The 22,765-nt window shown below is 36.8% G+C and overlaps 1 long non-coding RNA gene across 1 annotated transcript in view; it reads right to left on the bottom strand.

Annotated features, from left to right (window-relative positions):
* Positions 1 to 8,052: 8,052 nt before the first annotated feature.
* Positions 8,053 to 22,765, bottom strand: part of LOC149247222 (uncharacterized) — a 32,796-nt gene continuing 18,083 nt past the window's right edge. The window contains exon 2 of the long non-coding RNA XR_016266610.1: positions 8,053 to 8,335. This is a non-coding gene — a long non-coding RNA (uncharacterized LOC149247222). The remainder of the gene's footprint in view (positions 8,336 to 22,765) is intronic.

Below are 22,765 nucleotides of genomic sequence, written 5' to 3'. Positions count from 1 at the left end.
GTGAAGAGTGACAGTACCTATTCCTTTCACGGGATAGGTGGCATTATCTCCAAGTATGATTTCCAAGTTAGTCTTCTTTTCAACCAAATTTGAGAGGGCCTCTTTGTACCCATTGAAGTGCCTTGAGGCTCCACTATTAATCAAATAATGATCCAATGTATATGGAGGAGAGACAGTAGATAAAGAGGAAATAAGATAAAATTCATTTTGTTTTTCTACAACATTACTTTCCTTAAACCTGGAATTTCTTGACCTTTTGCGAGGTTGACCATTTCCATATCGAGCTGCAAAGCATTCATCTTTCCTTTATTGTTGAACTTGTTGTTCCTTTAATTGTCATTGCCTTTGTAATTGTTGTGCTTGTTGTTGTCATCATCCCTTGGAGTATCCTTCTTGTGAGAACACTCTCTAGCATAATGGCCAAACCTGTTGCAATTGTAGCATCTTCCTTTTCTTCCTTCTTTGAATCCCAGCTTAAATCCTTGACCTTGTTTCCTTGGACCAACATTGTTCTTCCTCTTAGCATGAGCAAAGAAAGCAGTAGGATCGTTTCCATTTGAGGACTTAGCTATCTCCATCATCCTTGTTTCTTCTTGAGTACATCTAGCCAATAATTCATCAAAACTAGGAATCCTATCATTGTTGAGGATGGTGGTGTTAAACACATCCCATGCTTTTGTAATACCTCCAAGTGCAATGAGAGTAAGCTCCATGTCATCAACAACTTCTCCAATAGATAGAAGGTCATTCTTGATTTCGGTAATCCTCGTGAAGTAGGACTAAATAGACTCTCCTCTATTCATCTTGAAGTCCTTCAACTTGTTCTTGAGAAAGAGGATTTGATTTGTATTGTTTACTTTGAACATCCTAACCAACTTATCATACATCTCCTTAGATGTTTCCAAATCAGAAATATAGGCAACCAAATGATTTTGAATGGAGTCTACAATAATTTTCTTAGCTTTGACCTCACATTTCTTGTATTGTCTTTGCAGTAGCAGGAGCATTTGAAGGAGGTTGCACCACTCTTCTCTTTACGTAGCCCATAACATCATTCTCTTCCAAAGTCAAATCCAAACTCACCTTCCATACATGATAATCGGATTTGTCCTTGGATTTGAAGTATGATGTAGTCGTCCTTAAAGCTAGACCAATATTCTTGTCCAACAACTTTCCTTGTTGATTGCTTTTCTCACTCTTGCTTGGGCTTTGTCTTCAACTGGGCTCTGGTACCATGTTAATTTTAGTTAACAATGGTATGTTCTATGCTTAGCACAATTTACTTCAGTGTTTCTTATCAGCTCAATCACAATAATCACATTGAAAATAAAAGCAGATAGAACATGAAACAAAATGCAAAAGACGAGCCAAGACAAGAGGACACCAGATTTGGCGGATGTCAAGGAAAAACCCCAATGTGGGGAAAGCTCTTTGATCAAATTCTTCTTATATTATATCAAAAGTTCAGCGAAGAGAGAGTACAAAAGTCAAATTGACTTGCCCAATTCAAAGTCAAAACAAGCCTGTAAATTTCTGCAGTCAAACATTAGCCATAACCAGAAAGTCAACGTTGGTCAAAACAACAGTCAAACTCTTTTGAAGCTCGATCAAAGGCAATCAAACTCAGCCTCCAACAACGGTCAACGTCAGTGCAAAACAGTCACAAAAGTTGCAATCAAACTTGCTTAACCTGTGGTCAACCCTACGATCAAATAAGCCTGCAATCAATGCAGGGTAAACAACCCATAAAATCTCGATTTTTGTGCCAATCAATGCGCCCTAGTCAAACATAAATTATCCTCCAAAAATCGCAGTCAAAACTGGTCAACAAGCCCTTAGTCAATGTTGGTCAAACTGTCTGAAATTTTGAAATTTCAGTTCTACAATTCAACCCAGAAAAACTCGTTCTTCTTGCCACATGTGAGAGAGAGAAGTTGTCCAATGTTTATACGAACCAATGAGAGGAGAGAGAATGAGCGAGTGATGAATATGCCAAATGAGGAGGAGGGACACCTGTATTTATACAAGTCAATGAGGGTGAAGAGTCATGTTTATTGGGCTCCATGAGGCTACATGATGATGAGGCCAACATGAACAAATTGTACATGAGTGGGAATCAATTCAAAATCATACTTCTGCTTGTCCGAACGAGATGATCTTTATATCAATCTTGGTCCTCTCAAAAAGAGGAATCTAATGCAATCATCATCTCCATTGTGTGAGTTGTCCCAAGGTGGAACTTGGCCCTAGTTTCCAATTTTAACAAAAAGCAATAGCTAAAATCTCAAATTATGATGATAATGTCCTGATACAGGGTTTTGAAAAATGAGAAGAGGTCGAAAGTCAATTGCCGACAATATAGAATTGTCTTGAAGCAAAGGATAAAGAACTTAGAGAATTGGAAAGCCAAATGGAAAAATTGAAGGAATAATTTGTAGCCAAAGAGAGTTTCTTAAAACAATGGCAGAATATAAGGAGACTATTGATAAAGCTCATCACTAACCACCACGTCCAAAAAGTCAAAGGAAGCCAAATTATCTAAAAGGAGAAGCTACTCGTAGAAATCTTCTTTTATCTCTTAAGTTATTTAAATTTTAATGTTCGTTTATTTAGGGACAGTTACCATCAAACTGTTATTTTTGGAAAAACTCTTATAAAAGATCATGTTCCTCGCTTAGAGGGGACCGACGACAGGGCTTATTTTTGATGTTATAAGATCTGCATGTACTTGCTATACAGATTCGTTATTGGCTTAATGACTCACTCATGCACCTTTGATGAATCCGTTGTTTTCTTTTTTGCGTGTACGTTTACAGTAGTTTATGATGTTATGAATTGTTGAACTTGTTTCATGATTCAATAACGTCAAATTTATTTTCCTTACCTTCCTAATATATACTACTGAAAGTTCACTTATTAAAGTATTTAGTTTTCAACATGCAAGTTGAAGCTCCATGAGCGTGCCTTTAGAACTTCGAATCAATGGCTTACTAGATAAATTTTAATTGTTGTGTTTATCGTGATTTTACAGTTATGTTAGTTTTATGTATTTATGAAACAAGTCTTACTTCGAATTGATTTGACTCATTCTCTTTAATTCGAAGCAAATTGTTTGTGATACTCTTGTTTTGATATATATACTATTAACTCAAAGTTTATTACTAGATTAATCTGAGAATTGTGAAATGACTATACTTGTTGTAGTGCCTCCTATGATTTTGTTTGCTTAGAACAATAACTTGAATCTTAAGCTCATATGTTAATTTGATATTCTTCTTGTGTAATATTTTCTCTATCTTTAATAGTTATGTGGTTCTTTACATTCATTTCTAATGCATGAAATGTGACAATGAGTCAATGGTGTTTTTACTTTAAGGAACTACAACTTCTGTCTATGGCTTTTAATTACTACAACTTTCGTTCTCTATCAGTAGTTGGTCTAATTCTATTTTCTTATTGGAAATTTATATAATTATAATTGGGGAATACCCCTGTGGTGTACAGAAGACCAGCCCGAAGCATCTAGAGTGGGAGGACAAGGTCATCATCAAATGTGTTCTTGAACAGTTTCTGCTCAAACAATTTGGGAACTAATAGCACGAAATATGATAATAGAAAAATAAATATGAATCTATTGGACCCCTTGTGTTACTCATCGTCTTGACTTCTTGTTGCATGATTTAACAAAGTCTCCATGGATTAATGAGGTTGTTCAAAAGGGAAAACAAATTTCCCACTTCATATTTAACCATCAACTCACATTGGTCTTGTATAGAAAGCAAGCATCAACTAACATTGGGCTTATATGTAGCACCATGTGGGAAACATCTCACCTTTCAAAGGAAGCTAAAGTGAAGGAGTTGGAACAAATCATTTTTGGAAATGCTTTTTGGGAAAACTCCATGAAAGTTCTCAAGATATGTTAACCAATCATTGATATGCTTCGCATGGTTGATAGCAAGACCCCTTCTATGGGTTTTGTTTATGAGGGCATGGATCATTGTAAAGAAGCTATTGCAAAATCCTTAAACAACGTGAAAAATGAATACATGGAAATATGTGAGGTAATAGATGAAGGGTTGAAGAAGTTGCATAACACGTTGCACACAGAGGCTTATTATTTGGACCCTAGATTGTCTGGGATAAAAACAAATAATGATTTAAAAGTCACAAGTGGCCTTTATGTAGGAATTGAGTGGTTGACTCCAGATCTAAAAGAGATTAGGAAGCTTAGAGAGCAATTTCGAGCTTGCAAGTCAAAAGAGGGGATATTTGGAAGCATTTATGTCACACAAGATAAGCCTAATACTCCTTCGGGAAAATGGTAGGAGTTGTATGGATCACAAACACCTGAATTGCAACATTTTGCAATTTGTGTTTTGAGCCAAGGATCAAGTACCTCTACTTCTGAAAGGATTTGAAGTAACTTTAAACACATACAATCAAAGAAAAGAAACCAATTACTATCTACAAGGTTGGAAGACCTAGTTATGTTTGTAGTAATTTACAATTTGGTTTGAGTAATGTGATGAAAGATACATCTAGCTCTCCTCTACCATGCTTTGAGGCTATTCAAAGTGCATAAGAAGATGATCTTGGTAGTGATGGTGATTCAATAGATGAGACTATTGATGATAGAGTTCCACTTATTGATCAGTTCAATGATCACACTTCTAGTGCCTTTATTAGGCGGAGCCCATGTGCTCTTGATGATTTAGAGTTTTTTGATGTTAAATTTTGTACAACAAGTACAAGGATTACAAGTGTTTGATATTATAACTATTTGACGTTATGGAATTCTTTTTAAGTTTTGAAATTTGATGAATATGTTCTACTTTATGTTCATTTCTTATTTCTTTGTGTATTGATACTCATTTTTTATTCTTATATATATATATATATATAGATAGATAGATAGATATATATATATATATCAGAAAATTCGAACCCAAATCAAAATTAATTGTTGTCGAACCTGAACCATGTGACTTAGACCCTAGAAAATTGTTTGTACAACACTAAAATGGGGGCTACCAAAACCTTTCAACATGGAGACAAAAGAAGGAAAGCTCAGTGAGAGCCAGACACACACAAAAGGAACAAAACTTGTATGCAAGCTCGTGCAATGCATAGATAGCTCAGTACATTTGTACATCTATACGATTTCCATACAATAAACTAAAGAACTACTCAATAACAAATAGTTTGTTTTGGCCCAAAGAAAACCTTTTGGAGCAATCGAATCCAAAAAATATTATGCCTCCAAATAAAAAACAAATCTAAAAACCCCCCAAAAAATTCCACATAACAACAGTAAACTTCATTCGTACACAGCGATACAAATTTTGTACTAGGTCTTACAATGCATCAACTTGAAAGAGGAAGGTCCCTTGTTTAAAAAAATCATTGAAAATAGATCCCTACAACAAAAGATATAAGCTTTGGAAATATAACTAGGCTAGGTGAAAAAAATAGGCCTCATAAAAACCAAATCTAAAAGTGCCAAAAAAACTTACCAACACTAGCTTATGCAAACTAAATAAAAACTTAGCAAACCAAAGTCGAAATTTCAACACTCAATCCTAGCCAACTTCATTGTTTCGAAGCCAACGATGAAGTCAAAATTTGAAAAATACAACATTGAGTGAAAGTTCCCAGATCTAGAAAGAAGCCTTAATGGCTACTATATTTGACATCACAATTGCGAAATAATAAACACTCAACAAATTGATAAACCAGTTGTTATGAAAAAATAATTCCCTGAAGGATATAGAAAATATTTACCAATTTTGATAACATGTTAGAATATTGAGAATATGAAATAATTATACAACAATACAAAACACCATAGAATTTTAGTAATTTAATCTCATGTGCATAATAACAATACTTAATCAATAAAAAATAAAAAGACAAGAAACAAAAGAACAAACACACATAATTAACATGGTAAAACCCTGATTAAGAAAACACCCACGGGAAAGTAATAACGTCTTTATTATCTTCAGAAATCTCCAATCTTGAGCACCTCCACAAATACTTCACCCTTTTATAAAGATACACTTTGATATTCAATTGTGTTATCTCATGGAGCTCCCTAACCTCTATTAAATACCAAAAGATCAAAAGATGTAAAGGAATTGCATCCCAATAATACATGTAAGATAATGTAATTTTATCTCTCTATAGAATAAATAATTACAAAGGCATTTTACTCCATGATGAATGTAAAATATACATCATTGACATAAGACATAAGAAAAACATAAGACATAAGAATAAATATTTTTCTGATGTAACCTATTACCTTCCAAAAGAACACATTCCAACAATAATATTGTTGGAATTGATGCCAATCAATATGATCACAATAAACCAAAATTGCATGTATATTTTACTATTTGTATTGCCATTCAAGTGATTTGTGGTTTATGGTTTTAAGCCTACAACTTCTTTGACTATTCATTTCTTGTATTGTGTTGTGTATTTATACTGAGAGTTGGGTATAAAAGAATTTATCAATTACAATGGACATAAATACTTTTTACCAAAAAATAAAAATCATAATCATATATAGGTGCATTGTAATCGTGTAATTGGGATAAACTAGCCCAAATCCATTAGAATATGCAGACACGTGGATCAAATTCTTTAAGTGCAAACCTTGTTTAGATTACATAAATTCAAGGAAAGTTTTGCACTTCAAAGGAACTCTTATCGCTCTCAATGATTGATAAATCCGAAGTTAAGATGAATCTGCATTGGTTATTATTTATTTTCTTTTTCTATTTTGATATACATTAGTGTGACAAACATGACACATCTCCCTATGTTATAGAAAGCACCTCTCAGCACACTAGTTCAACACAAAGTGAAACTTGTATGGATGACTTCAACCATATAGTAATTGACAATAAAGAAATATAAAAGACTGTTGCGGGTTGCAAAGACCACAGATGAGAGCAAGACATGCAATAGCACAAAGCTCTTATAGAAAAGATGAAAACTTGTTTCAAAATAAAAGTGTACTTCACTTTAAAGAAAAAAAACCCAATTCATAATACTAACAAGCAAAATTTGAACGCAATCAATTTACTTTTTCACTCTATGACTCAACTTCAGCACATTTTTTGCAAACCAAATTTTTATCAAGAAAATGCTTTCAGATAATACACAAATCCAACTCTTTGGAATAGAAAGTTGAAGAGACAAAAATATAAGAGTGACCAACTTCTTTTGGGATGTACAAGATACTAGAGCACTGGACTAACTAATAGCAGGGCTCCGATTAACTTCACAGGGACAATAAAATAGACTTGGACACAAGGCATTAAAAAAGGACCACAAGGATTGTTACGAGTTCCGAAATGACTGATAATGCTAGAGAAATAACCTAAACCTATTCACTCAAGTTGGTACTTCATAGTGGATGTCCTAAGCAGGGCCCTAATTTGAAAAGGAATTGACAGCCAAATCCATTGCACCTTTATCACATTAAATAAACAAACAAAAAAAATGCAATAGTAATTATTAGCCTTTCTTCATAAGCAATACACGGACAAGGGATTATATCGCATAGCAATTGTGGCTTCCCTACCCTGGCTTATATGCTGCCCCAAATGACAATATGCTTTGTACGTGGAAGTTTTATTAGTAGATAGTGGCTCCTTGGTCGTGGCTTATATGTTGCTCGTTTTCGTAATATACTTTGCAATTAGAGTTTTTTTAATAGAAAATATAAAGATATTTTTGAAGAAAGTACATACGTGGATATGAAGTCTGTTGCTTCATGAACAGAAAAATATCCCAATAATCACTTTCATTAGTCTTCATCAGCTTCAAGAACAATCGCTCAAGTTGGATGTAAACGATAACTCCACCCCTTTACTTTCAAAACACACAACTTATTAATAAATCCATGAGAAGACTCAAAACTACCTTTTCCACTTGTATCATCTCAAAACTTCTATTTCGTGAGCAGAAAATACTGGAACACTAACAAAATCAATCCCAAAATACAAAATTCTACAACAATTGCCTTCCATAAAACTATTTACCAAAAGAAAGTCCTTTAAAGCTGCAGCCCATTAACTAGACCTTGGATTCACATGCCACTAGAAATTTAATCTTGAAATTAGAAAAATCCAGACTTATCAATGACTAAACAATTTTCTGCCAGAGTTTAATAAGCGCAGACCCCAAAAATCATAGAGTTTCAACAAAAGTACTCATACTGGTAGCCCTCTGATAACAAAACAACCACCATCCTCTGACAGATATCCTTTCACCAACAATGTACATACAAGACCACATTGAGCCTCAGAGCAACCCTTCTCTGCCACAGCCAAACACATATTAAAGACTAAGTGGACAAAAATAACACACCAATGGAACTCATAGTGATAACACTGCAACAACACAACAAAGATTCAAAGTGCTTGACGCAAGCAGAAGTGGCAAAAAGCATCAAAAAGTCATCATGCAGTCAAGAGATAAACATGAGTTGGAAGTAACTTTGTTGAACCCCCAACCTCCAAACTGCACTTTAACCAACTGAACTAAACACCCATACATAACTCACAATATTCATGCCACAGATTTTGTCCATCTTTATATCCTCTCAACACTTCTCTTCACTGAAACGACCAAGTGACTTCAAAAATTCTGTTAAGAGACAGTTATCAAAGGATAAAGAGGTCCCTCTCTGCGGACCTAATAAGGTATTACAGAAAAAGTTTGTGTTTACAGCAGCACTAGGAAAAAATTTATCTGTGGATTAATCAAGTCCCTTGATACAGCCAAGGTGGGAATGAACCGTTGTATTTCAATCTGACAAACATGTGGGGAAAGCAGAGAAATGTGGCAATTCAAAACCACTTGCATGGGGAGCAACTTCTACGTGGACTGTCAGGAAATAATAAAGGCAACAGTGGCAATGAGACTGTGGGCTTAAGTGTACATCACTATGCAAACCTTCTAAGCATCTTCTTTCTAAAATGCAAACTATAAAATTTGAAATCTAAGGTCGCCTTTTATTTTGAAAATAAAAGAGTTGGATTCAACATTCCCCACAAAAAGAGGCCAAGTAAGCCTACTTCCATGTTAGGCAGGTAAAGAAATAATCTCCAGGAGAGGTTTCCAAAACTGGGGAGGCCTTTCGAGCTCTTATTCCCATGCATGACTAGATTGTGAACAGTAAACAGAACATGATGCCTCCCATTTGCAATAAAGATAATAGCTTGAAGTTTCATAAAACATTCCCAGGGCACAGTCTATTCAAAATGCATCTTATTTGTGTTAGCACTATCTGGAAGAAACCTAACTAGAAGAATGATAACTAGATTTCGACACCACAATGCTTTCTGAAATCTAGCAACCAAATATTTCATTTGAAGAAAGATTAAATTGAAAATGGGGGCTTCTAACAAAAGATGTAAGATTAAAAGATGCCAGTCCATTTAAAAAATCAGAGGCGCTAAAATCCTATGTTACGGGTTAGTTAGCCCTTTGTCAGAACCTGGCAGTTAATGATAGACTCCATGAAACGTGTATCTAATGGACCTTACATATTATTTGTCAAAAGTAAAATATTGAGGCATGTTTTTCGAAGTATCTTGAATCAGAATAAGCATATCTGTGGTCATTTTACACAAGGGACAAATAGTTGTTGATTAGAACAATTGGCAAGGATCTTCATGCCACAAAAAGAATCACAGGAATCTCATTCTTACCGAGGAGGTACAGGACAACCTTTAATGATGAGCTCAAACTTCAAACAGATTGAACTTAAGGGAATTTCTGGCCTGTCAGGCTTATCGGTTTAAATAAAGAATGAACAGAGAGGACACCATGCTCATAAGAAGGGTACCATCGGATTGTGATTTATCAAATCATAATGTCTTCATAAAAATGTACAAATGAAGAGCAGAAAGATGTTAGATAACATCTTCCTGTTTATTCATTGTTAATTGTAAAGTACTTAAATACTATGTATTTATGTAAAGTAAAAGCTAATTACTAATAATTCTAGTAGCATCCTCTCTTAATGGACACTCTGGAAAATACACCAAGATTCTCTAAAATTTGGAAACTTATCTAAACCAAGTGGCTTGGTGAAGAAGTCTACAGCCTGCCCTTGTGTTCTACAATATTGAAGTTCAACATCATCTTCTGAGAGTTGTCTGATGAAGTGACCCTGTACATCATTGTGTTTGGTGCAATCATGAATTGACATGGAAAATAAATGTTAGCATGGTTTGTTCAAGCATCAAATCTCCAGCCATTCTTCTAAGTCAAACTACCGCACATTCTCCTCTCACTGCTGCCATATTCCATGCCTCAATAGAAGAAAGCAAAACAAAATCTTGTTTCTTGCTAACCCATGAAACAGCAATTAAAATAAATACTTGTTGATTTCCAATCATCCACTGATCTTGCCCAATAGGAATCCATATAACCAGTCAACTAAAGTGCAGCACTTTTCACCATATAATAATGCAAAATCCATTGTCCCTTTAACATATCTCAAAACCCTTTTCATTGTTTCCCAATATTCCAGTTTAGTGTTTATCATATATCTAGATATGTAGCTGACTGCAAAACTAGGCTCTGGCCTAGTGGCTGAAGAATAAATCAAACATCCGACCAATTCCCTGTAAATCAACTTATTTATTGTTTGAGTCAACTTTAGCATAAATTTCCAGCCCTTTCTCCATAAATGTAGATGAATTTTAACAATCCATCATTTTGTATTTGCCTAACAGACCTTTGGTATTATTAGTTTGTGAAACAAAAACACATTTGTTATTCTGCCAAACTTAAGCCATAATGTAGGGGGCCTAAATCTGCTATATCAAAAGCGCAAGATAATTCAGATTTTACCTTAGTAATTGTTTTGACCTCACTAATTTTGATAGTAATGTCATCTACATATATCATCAATATTACCACATCACCATCCTTGCTTTTGAGGTAAAAACTGGAATAAAAAAAGCTTCTTCTGATTCCATTATCCTACAAATGTTTAACAATCTTTATGTACGATTGTGCAAAGCCATAAAGAGACTTAACCAATCTACATACCATATGTTTCTTTTCAACGACTTGAAAACCTTCAGGTTGATACATAGCAATCTCTTCCTCCAAATGACCCATTGAGGAAACCACTCTTGACATCCATTCAATAAATAGTTGAGCCACAATGAGCAGCAAAAGCTAAAACTAACCTTATCTTGACCAACTTTACAGTAGAAGTGAATGTCTCCTCATAGTCTATCCCTTCCCGCTGATCAAAGCACTTCACAACCAACATTGCTTTGTGCTTGTCAAGTGTACCATCTGTCATGTAATTGACGTTGATTTCTGTAGCATTGGATGTGCTCTAGCCTCAAGGTTTTGCAGAGAGGCTAAGACATGAATTCTCCAAGATGCAGAAATCGTTTGGGAAATTCCACCTAGAGACGGTTTAATCAAAATAATTAATCATTTTTAATGTATTCCTAAGTCTAAACATAGGAAATGTGATTAATTAAAAGGTATTAATTAAATCTGGTGCGAATCTTCTAGAAGAAGATGAGGATCAACTCCAAGTTAATCTTAGCCTTTGAATATGTTTTAATCTTGGTTGTTGGTGCTCCAACGAGAGATTATAAGGAGGAGCTTGATGGGAACTTGGAGTACACACCAAGATAGTGAGATCTAGAGATCAAATTTCTCAAGAGTAGCAGCGCTGAGTTGCCGGAGACAAATTGAGTGATTTTCTTGCAGTGAGGGGCAAGGATAGTAGACCGGAGGAGCATTTTCCAGTTTCGGAGAGTCCAATGCAGAGAAGGCAACAAGAGGTTCAAAGAGGCAGCACGGTGCCATAGAGAGGCAACGCAAAGCTTTACAGGGACTCTGTATTTTTGTTAGGAGTAGTCGAGATCTAGAGCCAGAAGTCGGGGTGTGAGACCGGAGGGCCAGAGGGTCGAAGTTCCGGACAACAATAGATCAGCTGGAAGGGTGACACAGTTCCTAGAAGTTGTGACACAGATCTGTGTAGGCTGACGCAGAGACTGCGCAGAGGCAGCGTGGGGCTAGCTATTCAAAGCCTAGATCAGATTTAGATCGCCAATGACAGTGTGAGAATATTTCTCACTACCTCTTTGCTGGTATATTCTCTATATCAAATTGCCAGTTTGGGCATCTAATGGTTTGTACTCAGATTACTACTGCATAATAAAAAAACCCTCAACTGCCAAACCTGTTTTCCCAAGTTGGGCTTTTCTAGGGACATTGGTCCAAAAACAACAGTGTAATTGTGTGTGTGTTTATTTCTCTCCTGGGACTAGAATATCATTAAGATAAACAATGAAAAACTTGCTTACATATTCCTTCAAGACTTCATTCATCAATCTCATGAATGTGTTGGGTGCATTAGTGAGTCCAAAAGGCATCACTAACCACTCATACAACCCACTGTTTGTTTTAAATGCAGTCTTCCATTCCTCTCCTTCTATAATCTTTATTTGATGGTATCCACTCTTCAGATCTATTTTAGTAAAATACTTTGACCCACTTAAACAATCCATCAAATCATCCATGCGTGGTAAAGTAAATCTATACCTGATAGTAATCTTGTTTATGGCTCTGGAATCAATGCACATGCGCCATTCACCTCCTTTCTTTGGACTGAGTACTGTCGGTACAACACATGGACTAAGACTCTCTCTAATTAATCCCTTATCCATCAGTTCTTGCACTTGTCTCCCAACTTCAGCATTTTCTTGAGGAGTTAACTTGTACGCTGCTTTGTTTGGCAAACTTGCTCCAGGTATTAGATCAATGTGATGACTAATACTCTTGATTGGTGGTAATGCATTTGGTAGCTCATCCACAATAATATCAACAAAATCATTCAACATAGATTTGATTTCTTTGAATAAATCATCTAAGTTTGTGGAAGTCAAAATTACCTTAGGTCTCCTTATGACAACAAAATGTATCTGTTCATCCTTCTTGACTTCTTGTAGCAATTCCTTCCCACTCATCAGCATAACACTGTTTCCAGACGCTTCTTTGTCTGCTTCATTCTTCAATGGCAACAGTGTATGTTTATTCCCATCCTTCTCTAGAGTATAAGTATTTCTACTTCCATCATGTATAGCTTTCCGATCAAATTGCTAAGGTCTTCCCAGCAATACATGGCATACATCCATTGGCATTACATCACATAATACCACATCCTTATAAGTACCAATTTGGATTTCTACTTTGCATTGTTCTGTCACAATAAGCTGATGTCCTTTTTGCAGCCATGATACTTTGTAAGGAGTAGGGTGTATTGTTTTCACTAATCCTAACTTGTCCACCATTTCTGTAGAAACTAGGTTATCAGTGCTTCCACTGTCAATTATCACTTTACAACATTTTCCTTTGGACTTGCATGTAGTTCTGAATAAACTCTTTCTCTGAGTTGGTTCTCCTGTCTCTTTCTCTGCTTTAAGCAATACCCTTTTCAATAACAAAGATTCTCCTACTTCGGGTGATTCTTCCTTATTTGCAATTTGAGGTTTTTCTTCCTTTGCCTCAGCCACATTCACATTCCACTGATTTGTTGCTTTATTATGAGGACAGTCCCATGATCCATGTCCCCATTCTCCACATGTATAACACTAAATTTCTCTTCCTCAGCCTCTTCCTCTGGGTGCAAATCTTCCTCTACTAAAGTCTCCTCTCTGTGGTGGTCTACTACTTGAACCTCCTGCTTCACCTGAGGGTGCTGAAATCTTGATCTGGTAGTTCCTCTACCTCTTGTTGAACTTTTACCTTTGTTCCTTTGATTTTGTTTCCTCAACATCTTCCCCTCTACTTTCAAAGTTGCTTGATAGGCATCTTCAATTGTCTTCAGACTCAACAAGCTGATTTCAACCTGTATGTCATATCTCAACCCATTGATGTATCTGGCTACCTTTTCTACGTCATCCTTTGCATGTCCTGCTCTAATGCTCAACTTATAAAATTCTTTTGTATATTCTTTGACAGTCATCCCCTTTTGTCTCAAATTCTGTAACTATCTGAAAAGATTTAACTGATAATCTTTTGGCATGAATTTACCTTTCAACCTACTCACCATTTTATCCCATTGTTTGATCTTGGACTTCCCCTTTCTTTCTCTGGATGTTTGTAGTTCATCCCACTAGATAGCTACATGACCCTTCAATCTGGTAACTGCAAATTTCACCTTCTTTTTGTCATCAACCTCCTCATAGTCGAAATACTTGTCCAATGAACTAATCCAATCCATCAACTCTTCTACATTGAGATTCCCATCATACAAAGGTATTTCCACCTTTGGTCTTCCACTTACTTTGGCCAACATTTTGAGAACTTTGGTAGCTTCGCTTTCATCCTCTTCTTCTTCCTCAGAAGATTCCTCTACAGCACTGGCATCTCCTTCATCAAGTGCTCTCCTTTGAGCAGTTTCCATTGTCTCCATCCTTGTACGCAAGTTTCGAATCTCTTCCAGCAGAACTGCATTCACTACAGGTCTCCCCCGACCTATGCCAGCTCCTCTCCTAGGTGGCATGTTTACTGTAGCAGACTTAATCCTTGAGCTCTGATACCAAATGATGTGGATGGTTACCAAAATTGATGTGGTAGTCTACAATTAGACTAATGGTTCACTTAAAAACCAATCAGTTGCACGTTAATAAGATTATGTACGTGTATTTCCTCCTGAGGGTCCCGCTAAGCTAACTAATCACCGTCGGTCCCACTTTGACTTTTCCTCTCCCGAGCGCTTCAATCTACACCATTGATTTTTTTACCCAATCCTACAGATATCACGACGTATCTTAAGCCAACTAGCCCGGTCGATCTCCACCGTCAATCTATCTTGTCCGATCCAACGGCTAAAGCACAATATCGCGTGCTATCTAGCACGATCGATATCAGGTCGAGAGCGCGCGAGAAAAGTGGTTTTCCCGTGCTACATGTCACCAGCTTAGGTTAATCGTGTGAATTTGAGAAATACCATTTACCATTCTTTAAGCACGCGAGGTACCGCTTACCACTTGGGAATATTGCCCATGTGCTTAATACGCACTTTTAATAAATACATTTTAACAAAGGTTTAGTGCTTAAGCCTGGAATAACCCTTAATGCTAACCGACTGTGACTTATCAATAAAATGCATAAACAGAAAATAATGATCGATTAGGGTCCAGAACGCCAATACACAGACTCGAGAGAATTTCACACGAGGAATAATACACAACGCCACACTTAATCAATTATTTCAATAAAATAGAAATTACAGAGTCTTGGCTCTCTCAGCTTGATTACAACAATTTGTCTTACCTCTGTTTTACTCGCAAACCCTACCTCTCTCTCTATCTCTCGCTTACTTAGTCTCCTATTCCATTCCCCCAATCTATCATTACGTTTTTTCCTTTCTTTTATGGATCAAATCCTATCCTAACAACATTGACAACTCAATCTCTATTTTTATCAGCTCAACCATTAAATCCCTATTTTCAAGCTCTGATACACACCTATACTAACACTTATCTCATGTTCTAAAAATAATACAATGATTTTAATTGTTACAATAATTGGAGTAAAGATCAATTCGAGAGATCCAACCCTCTCTCCTAAGAATTGATTTTGACCACTCAGGTCAATAAAATTCATCTCTTGTTAGCCACAACATGTGAACATACAATCACATTGTTGGCTAAGTCCAGATGCCCCTGCATCAGACTCCCGGGGAAGACAAGAATCATTCATCAAACTGTCAGGATTGACTCTGTATTCCTATAATTTTGTTGTTATTAACCAACTGGCATCCTCCATTGGTTGTCCCTTCCATTTGACTAGATACTGAAAATAATCTTGTCCTCTGGTTCTTTTGGATACTCTTTTCTCCAAAACAGCTTCCACCTCTTTCTTGATTGTCTTTGGCATTTGTTCTTCCCAATTTAAAGTCTGAACTTCATCTTCTGTAGGTTCCTTCTGTAACTCTGCCTCTATCTCCTTGTATGGATATAAATCTGCAACATTGAAGATAGGTGATATTCCAATCCTTTCTGGTAACTCAATTTCATAAGCATTGGTTGAAAACTTCCTCACAATTCTGCATGGCCTTATCTTTTTCATCTTTAGTTTATTATAAGTCCCAACAGGAAATCTTTCTTTCCTCAAGTACACCATCACTAGATCTCCCACTTGGAATTCTTTCTCTTTCCTCCTCATATCAGCTCTATGTTTGTATTTGCCAATATTTTCCTGCAATCTGTCTTTGACATCTTCTTGTAGTCTCTGCATCTGCTCTGCAAACTCTTCGGCCATTGCACTTCTTATCTCTTGTTTGCCCAAATTTCTGATCTCATACACACCTCTTGGATTCATTCCAAAAACAATTTGAAATGGACTCATCCCAATACTTCGGTTTGGAGTGTCATTATAAGCAAACTCAGCTTGAGCAAGTGCTAAATCCCACTGCTTAGGATTTTGATACACTAAACTTCTTGATATGTTTCCCAAGCTTCTATTTACCACTTCGGTCTGTCCATATGTTTGAGGGTGATATGTTGAACTGAAACTAAGGTTGGCACCTAGTTTCTTCCAAAGAGTTCTCCATAAATGACCAATAAACTTTGTATCCCTATCAGACACAATACTTATAGGCAATCCATGTAACCTTACAACTTCTAAAAAAATAGATTAGCAATATGTGTTGCATCACTAGTCTTTTTGCATGCAATGAAATGTGCCATTTTAGAAAATCTATCTACCACAACATAAATGGAATCATTTCCTCTTTGAGTTTTAGGTAATCCCAAAACAAAATCCATACTAACTGCATCCCATGGTCGGTCTGGTATTGGTAATGGATGGTACAATCCTGTACTTTGTCCCCTTAGCATGCTGACAGATCCTGCACTTCCCAACAAATTTCTTAACATCAATTTGCATCTTTGGCCAGTAGTAAAAGGCATTTACCTAAGCAAAGGTTTTGTCTTGTCCAAAATGCCCAAATAACCCTCCACTGTGTTTCTCCTTGATTATGTTTTCCCTCATAGAACATTTGGGAATGCACAGTTTGTTACCTTTAAACAGTAAACCTCCTTGGATAAGATAATCTAACCACTGGCTTCTATTATGAACTGCCGGATTTTGTACAACTACATAAATATCTTTAAATTTTGCATCATCTTTATACATATCAACCATTTCTTCAAATCCTACAACACCAACTCTTAATTCTTGCACAATGAAATTTACCCTGCTTAGAGCATTAGCAACTTTGTTCAACTTACCACTTGTATGTTTTATCACAAAAGTGAAACTCTGCAAAAATTCTACCCACTTGGCATGCTTCTGATTTAATTTTGGTTGGTTGTTTATGAACTGTAATGCATGATTATCAAAATACAATACAAACTCCTTTGGTAGCAAATAATGTCTCCATTTTTTTAAAGCTTGCACAATAGCATAAAATTCTTTATCATAAGAAGAATATTTCTTCTTAGCTTCATTTAGTTTCTCACTAAAGTATGCTATTGGTCTCTGTTCTTGACTTAAAACTGCTCCAATTGCAACTCCACTAGCATCAGTTTCAACTTGAAAAACTTTTCCAATATCAAGCAAAGCTAAAACTGATTTTTTGGTAATTTTCTTCTTCAACAACTTAAAATTTCGGTGTGCTGCTTCTGTCCACTTGAATGGCTGATTAGTCTCTTTGATTGTTTCAATAATTGGTGCACAAATCTGACTAAAACTTTTGATAAATTTTCTATAAAAACTTGCAAGACCATGAAAGCTTCTTACCTCAAATATGTTTCTTGGAATAGGCTAGTTCCAAATTGCTTGGACTTTCTCTGGATCCATTTTCAGACCTTCTTTAGAAACTACAAACCCCAAATAGATTAATTCTTCTTTCATGAAACTACATTTCTTCAATTTATCAGCAGTTTCTCTTTCTGTAGAGTTCTTAGAACCAACTTAAGATGCTCCAGATGTTCTTCTTTGCTTCTACTGAAAACTAGAATATCATCAAGATAAACAATGACAAACTTGCCTGCATATTCCTTCAAGACTTCATTCATCAATCTCATGAATGTGCTGGGTGCATTAGTGAGTCCAAAAGGCATCACTAACCACTCATACAACCCACTGTTTGTTTTAAATGCAGTCTTCCATTCATCTCCTTCTCTAATCCTTATTTGATGGTATCCACTCTTCAGATCTATTTTAGTAAAATACTTTGACCCACTTAAACAATCCATCAAATCATCCATGCGTGGTAAAGGAAATCTATACCTGATAGTAATCTTGTTTATGGCTCTGGAATCAGTACACATGCGCCATTCACCTCTTTTCTTTGCACTGAGTACTGTTGTTGGTACAGCACATGGACTAAGACTCTCTCTGATTAATCCCTTATCCATCAGTTCTTGCACTTGTCTCCCAACTTCTGCATTTTCTTGAGGAATTAACCTGTATGCTGCTTTGTTTGGCAAACTTGCTCCAGGTATTAGATCCATGTGATGACTAATACCCCTGATTGGTGGTAATGCATTTGGTAGCTCATCCACAATAATATCAGCAAAATCATTCAACAGAGTTTTGATTTCTTCAGATAAATCATCTTCGGGTGATTCTTCTTTATTTGCAATTTGAGGTTTTTCTTCCTTTGCCTCAGCCACATTCACATTCCGCTTATTTTTTGCTTTATTACGAGGACAATCCCATGATTCATGTCTCCATTCTCCACATGTATAACACTGAATTTCTCTTCCTCGACCTCTTCCTCTTGGTGCAAATCTTTCTCTACTAAAGTCTCCTCTCTGTGGTGGTCTACTACTTGAACCTCTTGCTTCACCCTTAGGGTGCTGAAATCTTGATCTGGTAGTTCATCTACCTCTTGCTGAACTTCTCCCTCTGTTCCTCTGATTTTGTTTCCTTAACATCTTCTCCTCTGCTTTCAAAGTTGGTAGATAGGCATCTTCAATTGTCTTCAGACTCAGCAAGTTGATTTCATCCTGTATGTCATATCTCAAGCCATTGATGTATCTGGCTACCTTTTCTACGTCATCCTCTGCATGTCCTACTCTAATGCTCAGCTTATAAAATTCTTCTGTATATTCTTTGACAGTCATCCCCTTTTGTCTCAAATTTTGTAACTGTCTGAAAAGATTTAACTGATAATCTTTTGGCATGAATTTACCTTTAACCCTACTCACCATTTTATCCCATTGTTTGATCTTGGACTTTCCCTTTCTTTCTCTGGATGTTTGTAGTTCATCCCACCAAATAGCTGCATGACCCTTCAATCTGGTAACTGCAAATTTCACCTTCCTTTTGTCATCGACCTCCTCATAGTCTAAATACTTGTCCAATGAACTGATCCAATCCATCAACTCTTCTACATTGAGATTCCCTTCATACAAAAGTATTTCCACCTTGGTCTTCCACTTACTTTGGCCAACATTTTGAGAACTTTGGTAGCTTCGCTTTCATCCTCTTCTTCTTCCTCAAAAGGTTCCTCTGCAGCACTGGCATCTCCTTCATCAGGTGCTCTCCTTTGAGCAGTTTCCATTGTCTCCATCCTTGTACGCAGGTTTCGAATCTCTTCCAACAGAACTGCATTCGCTACAAGTCTCTCCCGACCTATGCCAGCTCCTCTCCTAGGTGGCATGTTTACTGTAACAGACTTAATCCTTGAGCTCTGATACCAAATGATGTGGATGGTTACCAAAATTGATGTGGTAGTCTACAATTAGACTAATGGTTCACTTAAAAACCAATCAGCTGCGCGTTAATAAGATTATGTATGTGTATTTCCTCCCGAGGGTCCCGCTAAGCTGACCAATCACTGTCGGTCCCACTTTGACTTTTCCTCTCCCGAGCGCTTCAATCTGCACCGTTGATTTGTTTACCCAATCCTACGGATATCGCGACATATCGTGCGCCAACTAGCCTGGCCAATCTCCACCGTCGATCTATCCCGTCCGATCCAACGGCTACTGCACAATATCGCACGCTGTCTAGCACGATCGATATCAAGTCGAGAGCGCACGAGAAAAGTGGTTTTTGTGTGCTACATGTCACCAACTTAGATTAATCACGTGAATTTGAGAAATACCATTTACTATTCTTTCAGCGTGCGAGATACGGCTTACCACTTGGGAATATTGCCCACGTGCTTAATACGCGCTTTTAATAAATACGTTTTAACAAAGGTTTAGCACTTAAGCCTGGAATAACCCTTAATGCTAACCGGCTGTGACTTATTAATAAAATGCATAAACAAAAAATAATACCTGATTAGGGTCCAGAACGCCAATACACAGACTCGAGAGAATTTCACAAAAGGAATAATACGCAACGCCATACTTAATCAATTATTTCAATAAAATAGAAATTACAAAGTCTTGGCTCTCTTGGCTTGATTACAACAATTTGTCTGACCTCTATTTTACTCGCAAACCCTATCCCTCTCTCTATCTCTCGCTTACTTACTCTCCTATTCCATTCCCCCGATCTATCATTACGTTTTTTCCTTTCTTTTATGGATCAAATCCTATCCTAGCAACATTGACAACTCAATCTCTATTTTTATCAGCTCAACCATTAAATCCCTATTCTCAAGCTCTGATACACACCTATCCTAACACTTATCTCATGTTCTAAAAATAATACAATGATTTTAATTGTTACAATAATTGAAGTAAAGATCAATTCAAGAGATCCAACACTCTCTCCTAAGAATTGATTTTGACCACTTAGGTCAATAAAATTCATCTCTTGTTAGCCACAACATGTGAACATTTCACTTTGCTGATCTAGGGTTTGTTGTCGTTGATATAAAATTACAGAATTCAGCTTTTGTACTATTTCTCTCTGCTGAACTATTGAAGATAAAAGAAGATTTGATCAAAGGGTTTCCCCGCATTGGGGTTTGTCCGTGGCTAGCTGCCACATCTTGTGTCTCTTGTCTTGGCTTGTTTTCTGTTGATCATTTAATGTTCTATCTGCACTTTACTTAATGTATATGTGATTGCTAATCTGTGGCTAAGAAGAAGAAAAATAAGTAAACTTCTCTAAGCATAGAACATAGCATAATTTAACATGGTATCAGAGTTCAGGTGAGGACAAAGCCCAAGCAAGAGCAAGAGCAAGAGCAATCACCAAAGAGAAGGTTGGCAAGGCTATCTTAAAGAAATCATGGGGTCCTCAACACACTTCCCTGTTGAAGACAAACTCCGTGAGAAATTTGACTATCACAAATGGAAGATGTCTCTCGATCTAACATTAGAAGAGCAGAGAGTGTTGGACCATGTGAGAGGCGGGATTGTTGAGCCTCCATCAAACGCATTTGCTGCTGCTAGGAACAAATGGACCAAGGGAGAAGTCAAAGCAAGGAAGATCATTCGGGACTCTATCAACAAACGCTTGGTGGCCTATGTTTCCGAGCTGAACACCTCCAAGGAAATCTACGATAGACTAGTCAGTTTATTTAAAGTTAATGATGCAAATGAAGTCTTGCTTCTTAGAAATAAGCTTAAGGAAATTAAGAAGGGCAAAGATGAGAATATGCAAGCATATTTCTTAAGGATCACCGAGATCAAGAACGATCTCCTATCTATTGGGGAAGTAATTCCTGACAGGGAAATGACACTCACAACTCTTGGAGGACTGCCATTTGAATGGTATATATTCAAGACTACTCTTCTCAACAATAACGTAATTCCTGGATTTGAGGAATTAATGCCAAGATGCATTCTAGAAGAAAAGAGGATGGAAGAGCAAGAAATGCCCATACTTAAAGGTCATCCCTCTGCCTTTTCTTCTCATACTAAAAGAAGAAACAATTCTGGGCTAAATTCAAAGGAAAGGGTGGAAGTAAAGGACAATGTTAGAATTACAATAAAACGGGTCACTATGCTAGGGAGTGCCCTGATAAAAGGGACTTACACCAGGACGATGATCAAAATCCCTCTCAAGGCAATCAAAGGAATGGCAAGTCAAATGGCAGAGGTAAAATCACTGGCAGAAATCAAGGAAGAGGACAACCATTCAAGAAGGCAAGAAATTCTACGTATGAATCTAACATTGTTAATAATAAGCAAGATGAATATTATCTACCAACAGCTCTATCTACTACTGCTCCCCCGGACTCACTAGGAAATTGGCTTATTGATAGTGGTGCCTCAAGGAACTTCACTGGTTACAAAGAAGCTCTCTATAATCTGATAGAAAAGGAAACCAACCTAGAAATTGTTCTTGGAGATAATTCAAAATATCCCGTGAAAGGCGTAGGAAATGTCACTCTTCAATTGAATCAGGGTAATACCATCCACTTACAAGATGTATTATATGTACTTGATCTCAATAAGAACCTGGTGTCCATTTCAGCAATGGAAGACAAAGGCTACAAGGTGGCCTTCAGCGATGGCAAGGTACGTGTATGGAAAAAGAACTCTAAAGATGCTTTTACTCTTGGGTTTCAGTTGATTCATTATATCAGGTCGGTGGAAGTCCGCTGGGTGTCATGTCTTGTGACACATCTCTTCAGTCCGAACTATGGCATCGAAGGTTTGCTCACCTTCATTATAAAGCTCTACCCGATGTCAGAAAAATGGTGACCAAGATACCTAAGTTCACATTAGGGCAAGAAGGTGTATGTCTAGGATGTGCTGAATGGAAGCTCAAAAGGGAACCATTCCCCTCAAGCCAAAGCAAGACCTCTGATATATTGCATTTGGTTCACTCAGACATA

Source organism: Pinus tabuliformis, chromosome 7, assembly GCF_031772625.1.
Source record: "Pinus tabuliformis cultivar Carrire ecotype Pingquan chromosome 7, CPIR1, whole genome shotgun sequence".
NCBI lineage: Eukaryota > Viridiplantae > Streptophyta > Pinopsida > Pinales > Pinaceae > Pinus > Pinus tabuliformis.
Note: the sequence above shows the minus strand (reverse complement) of the source record. Positions and strands in the feature narration are given on the sequence as shown.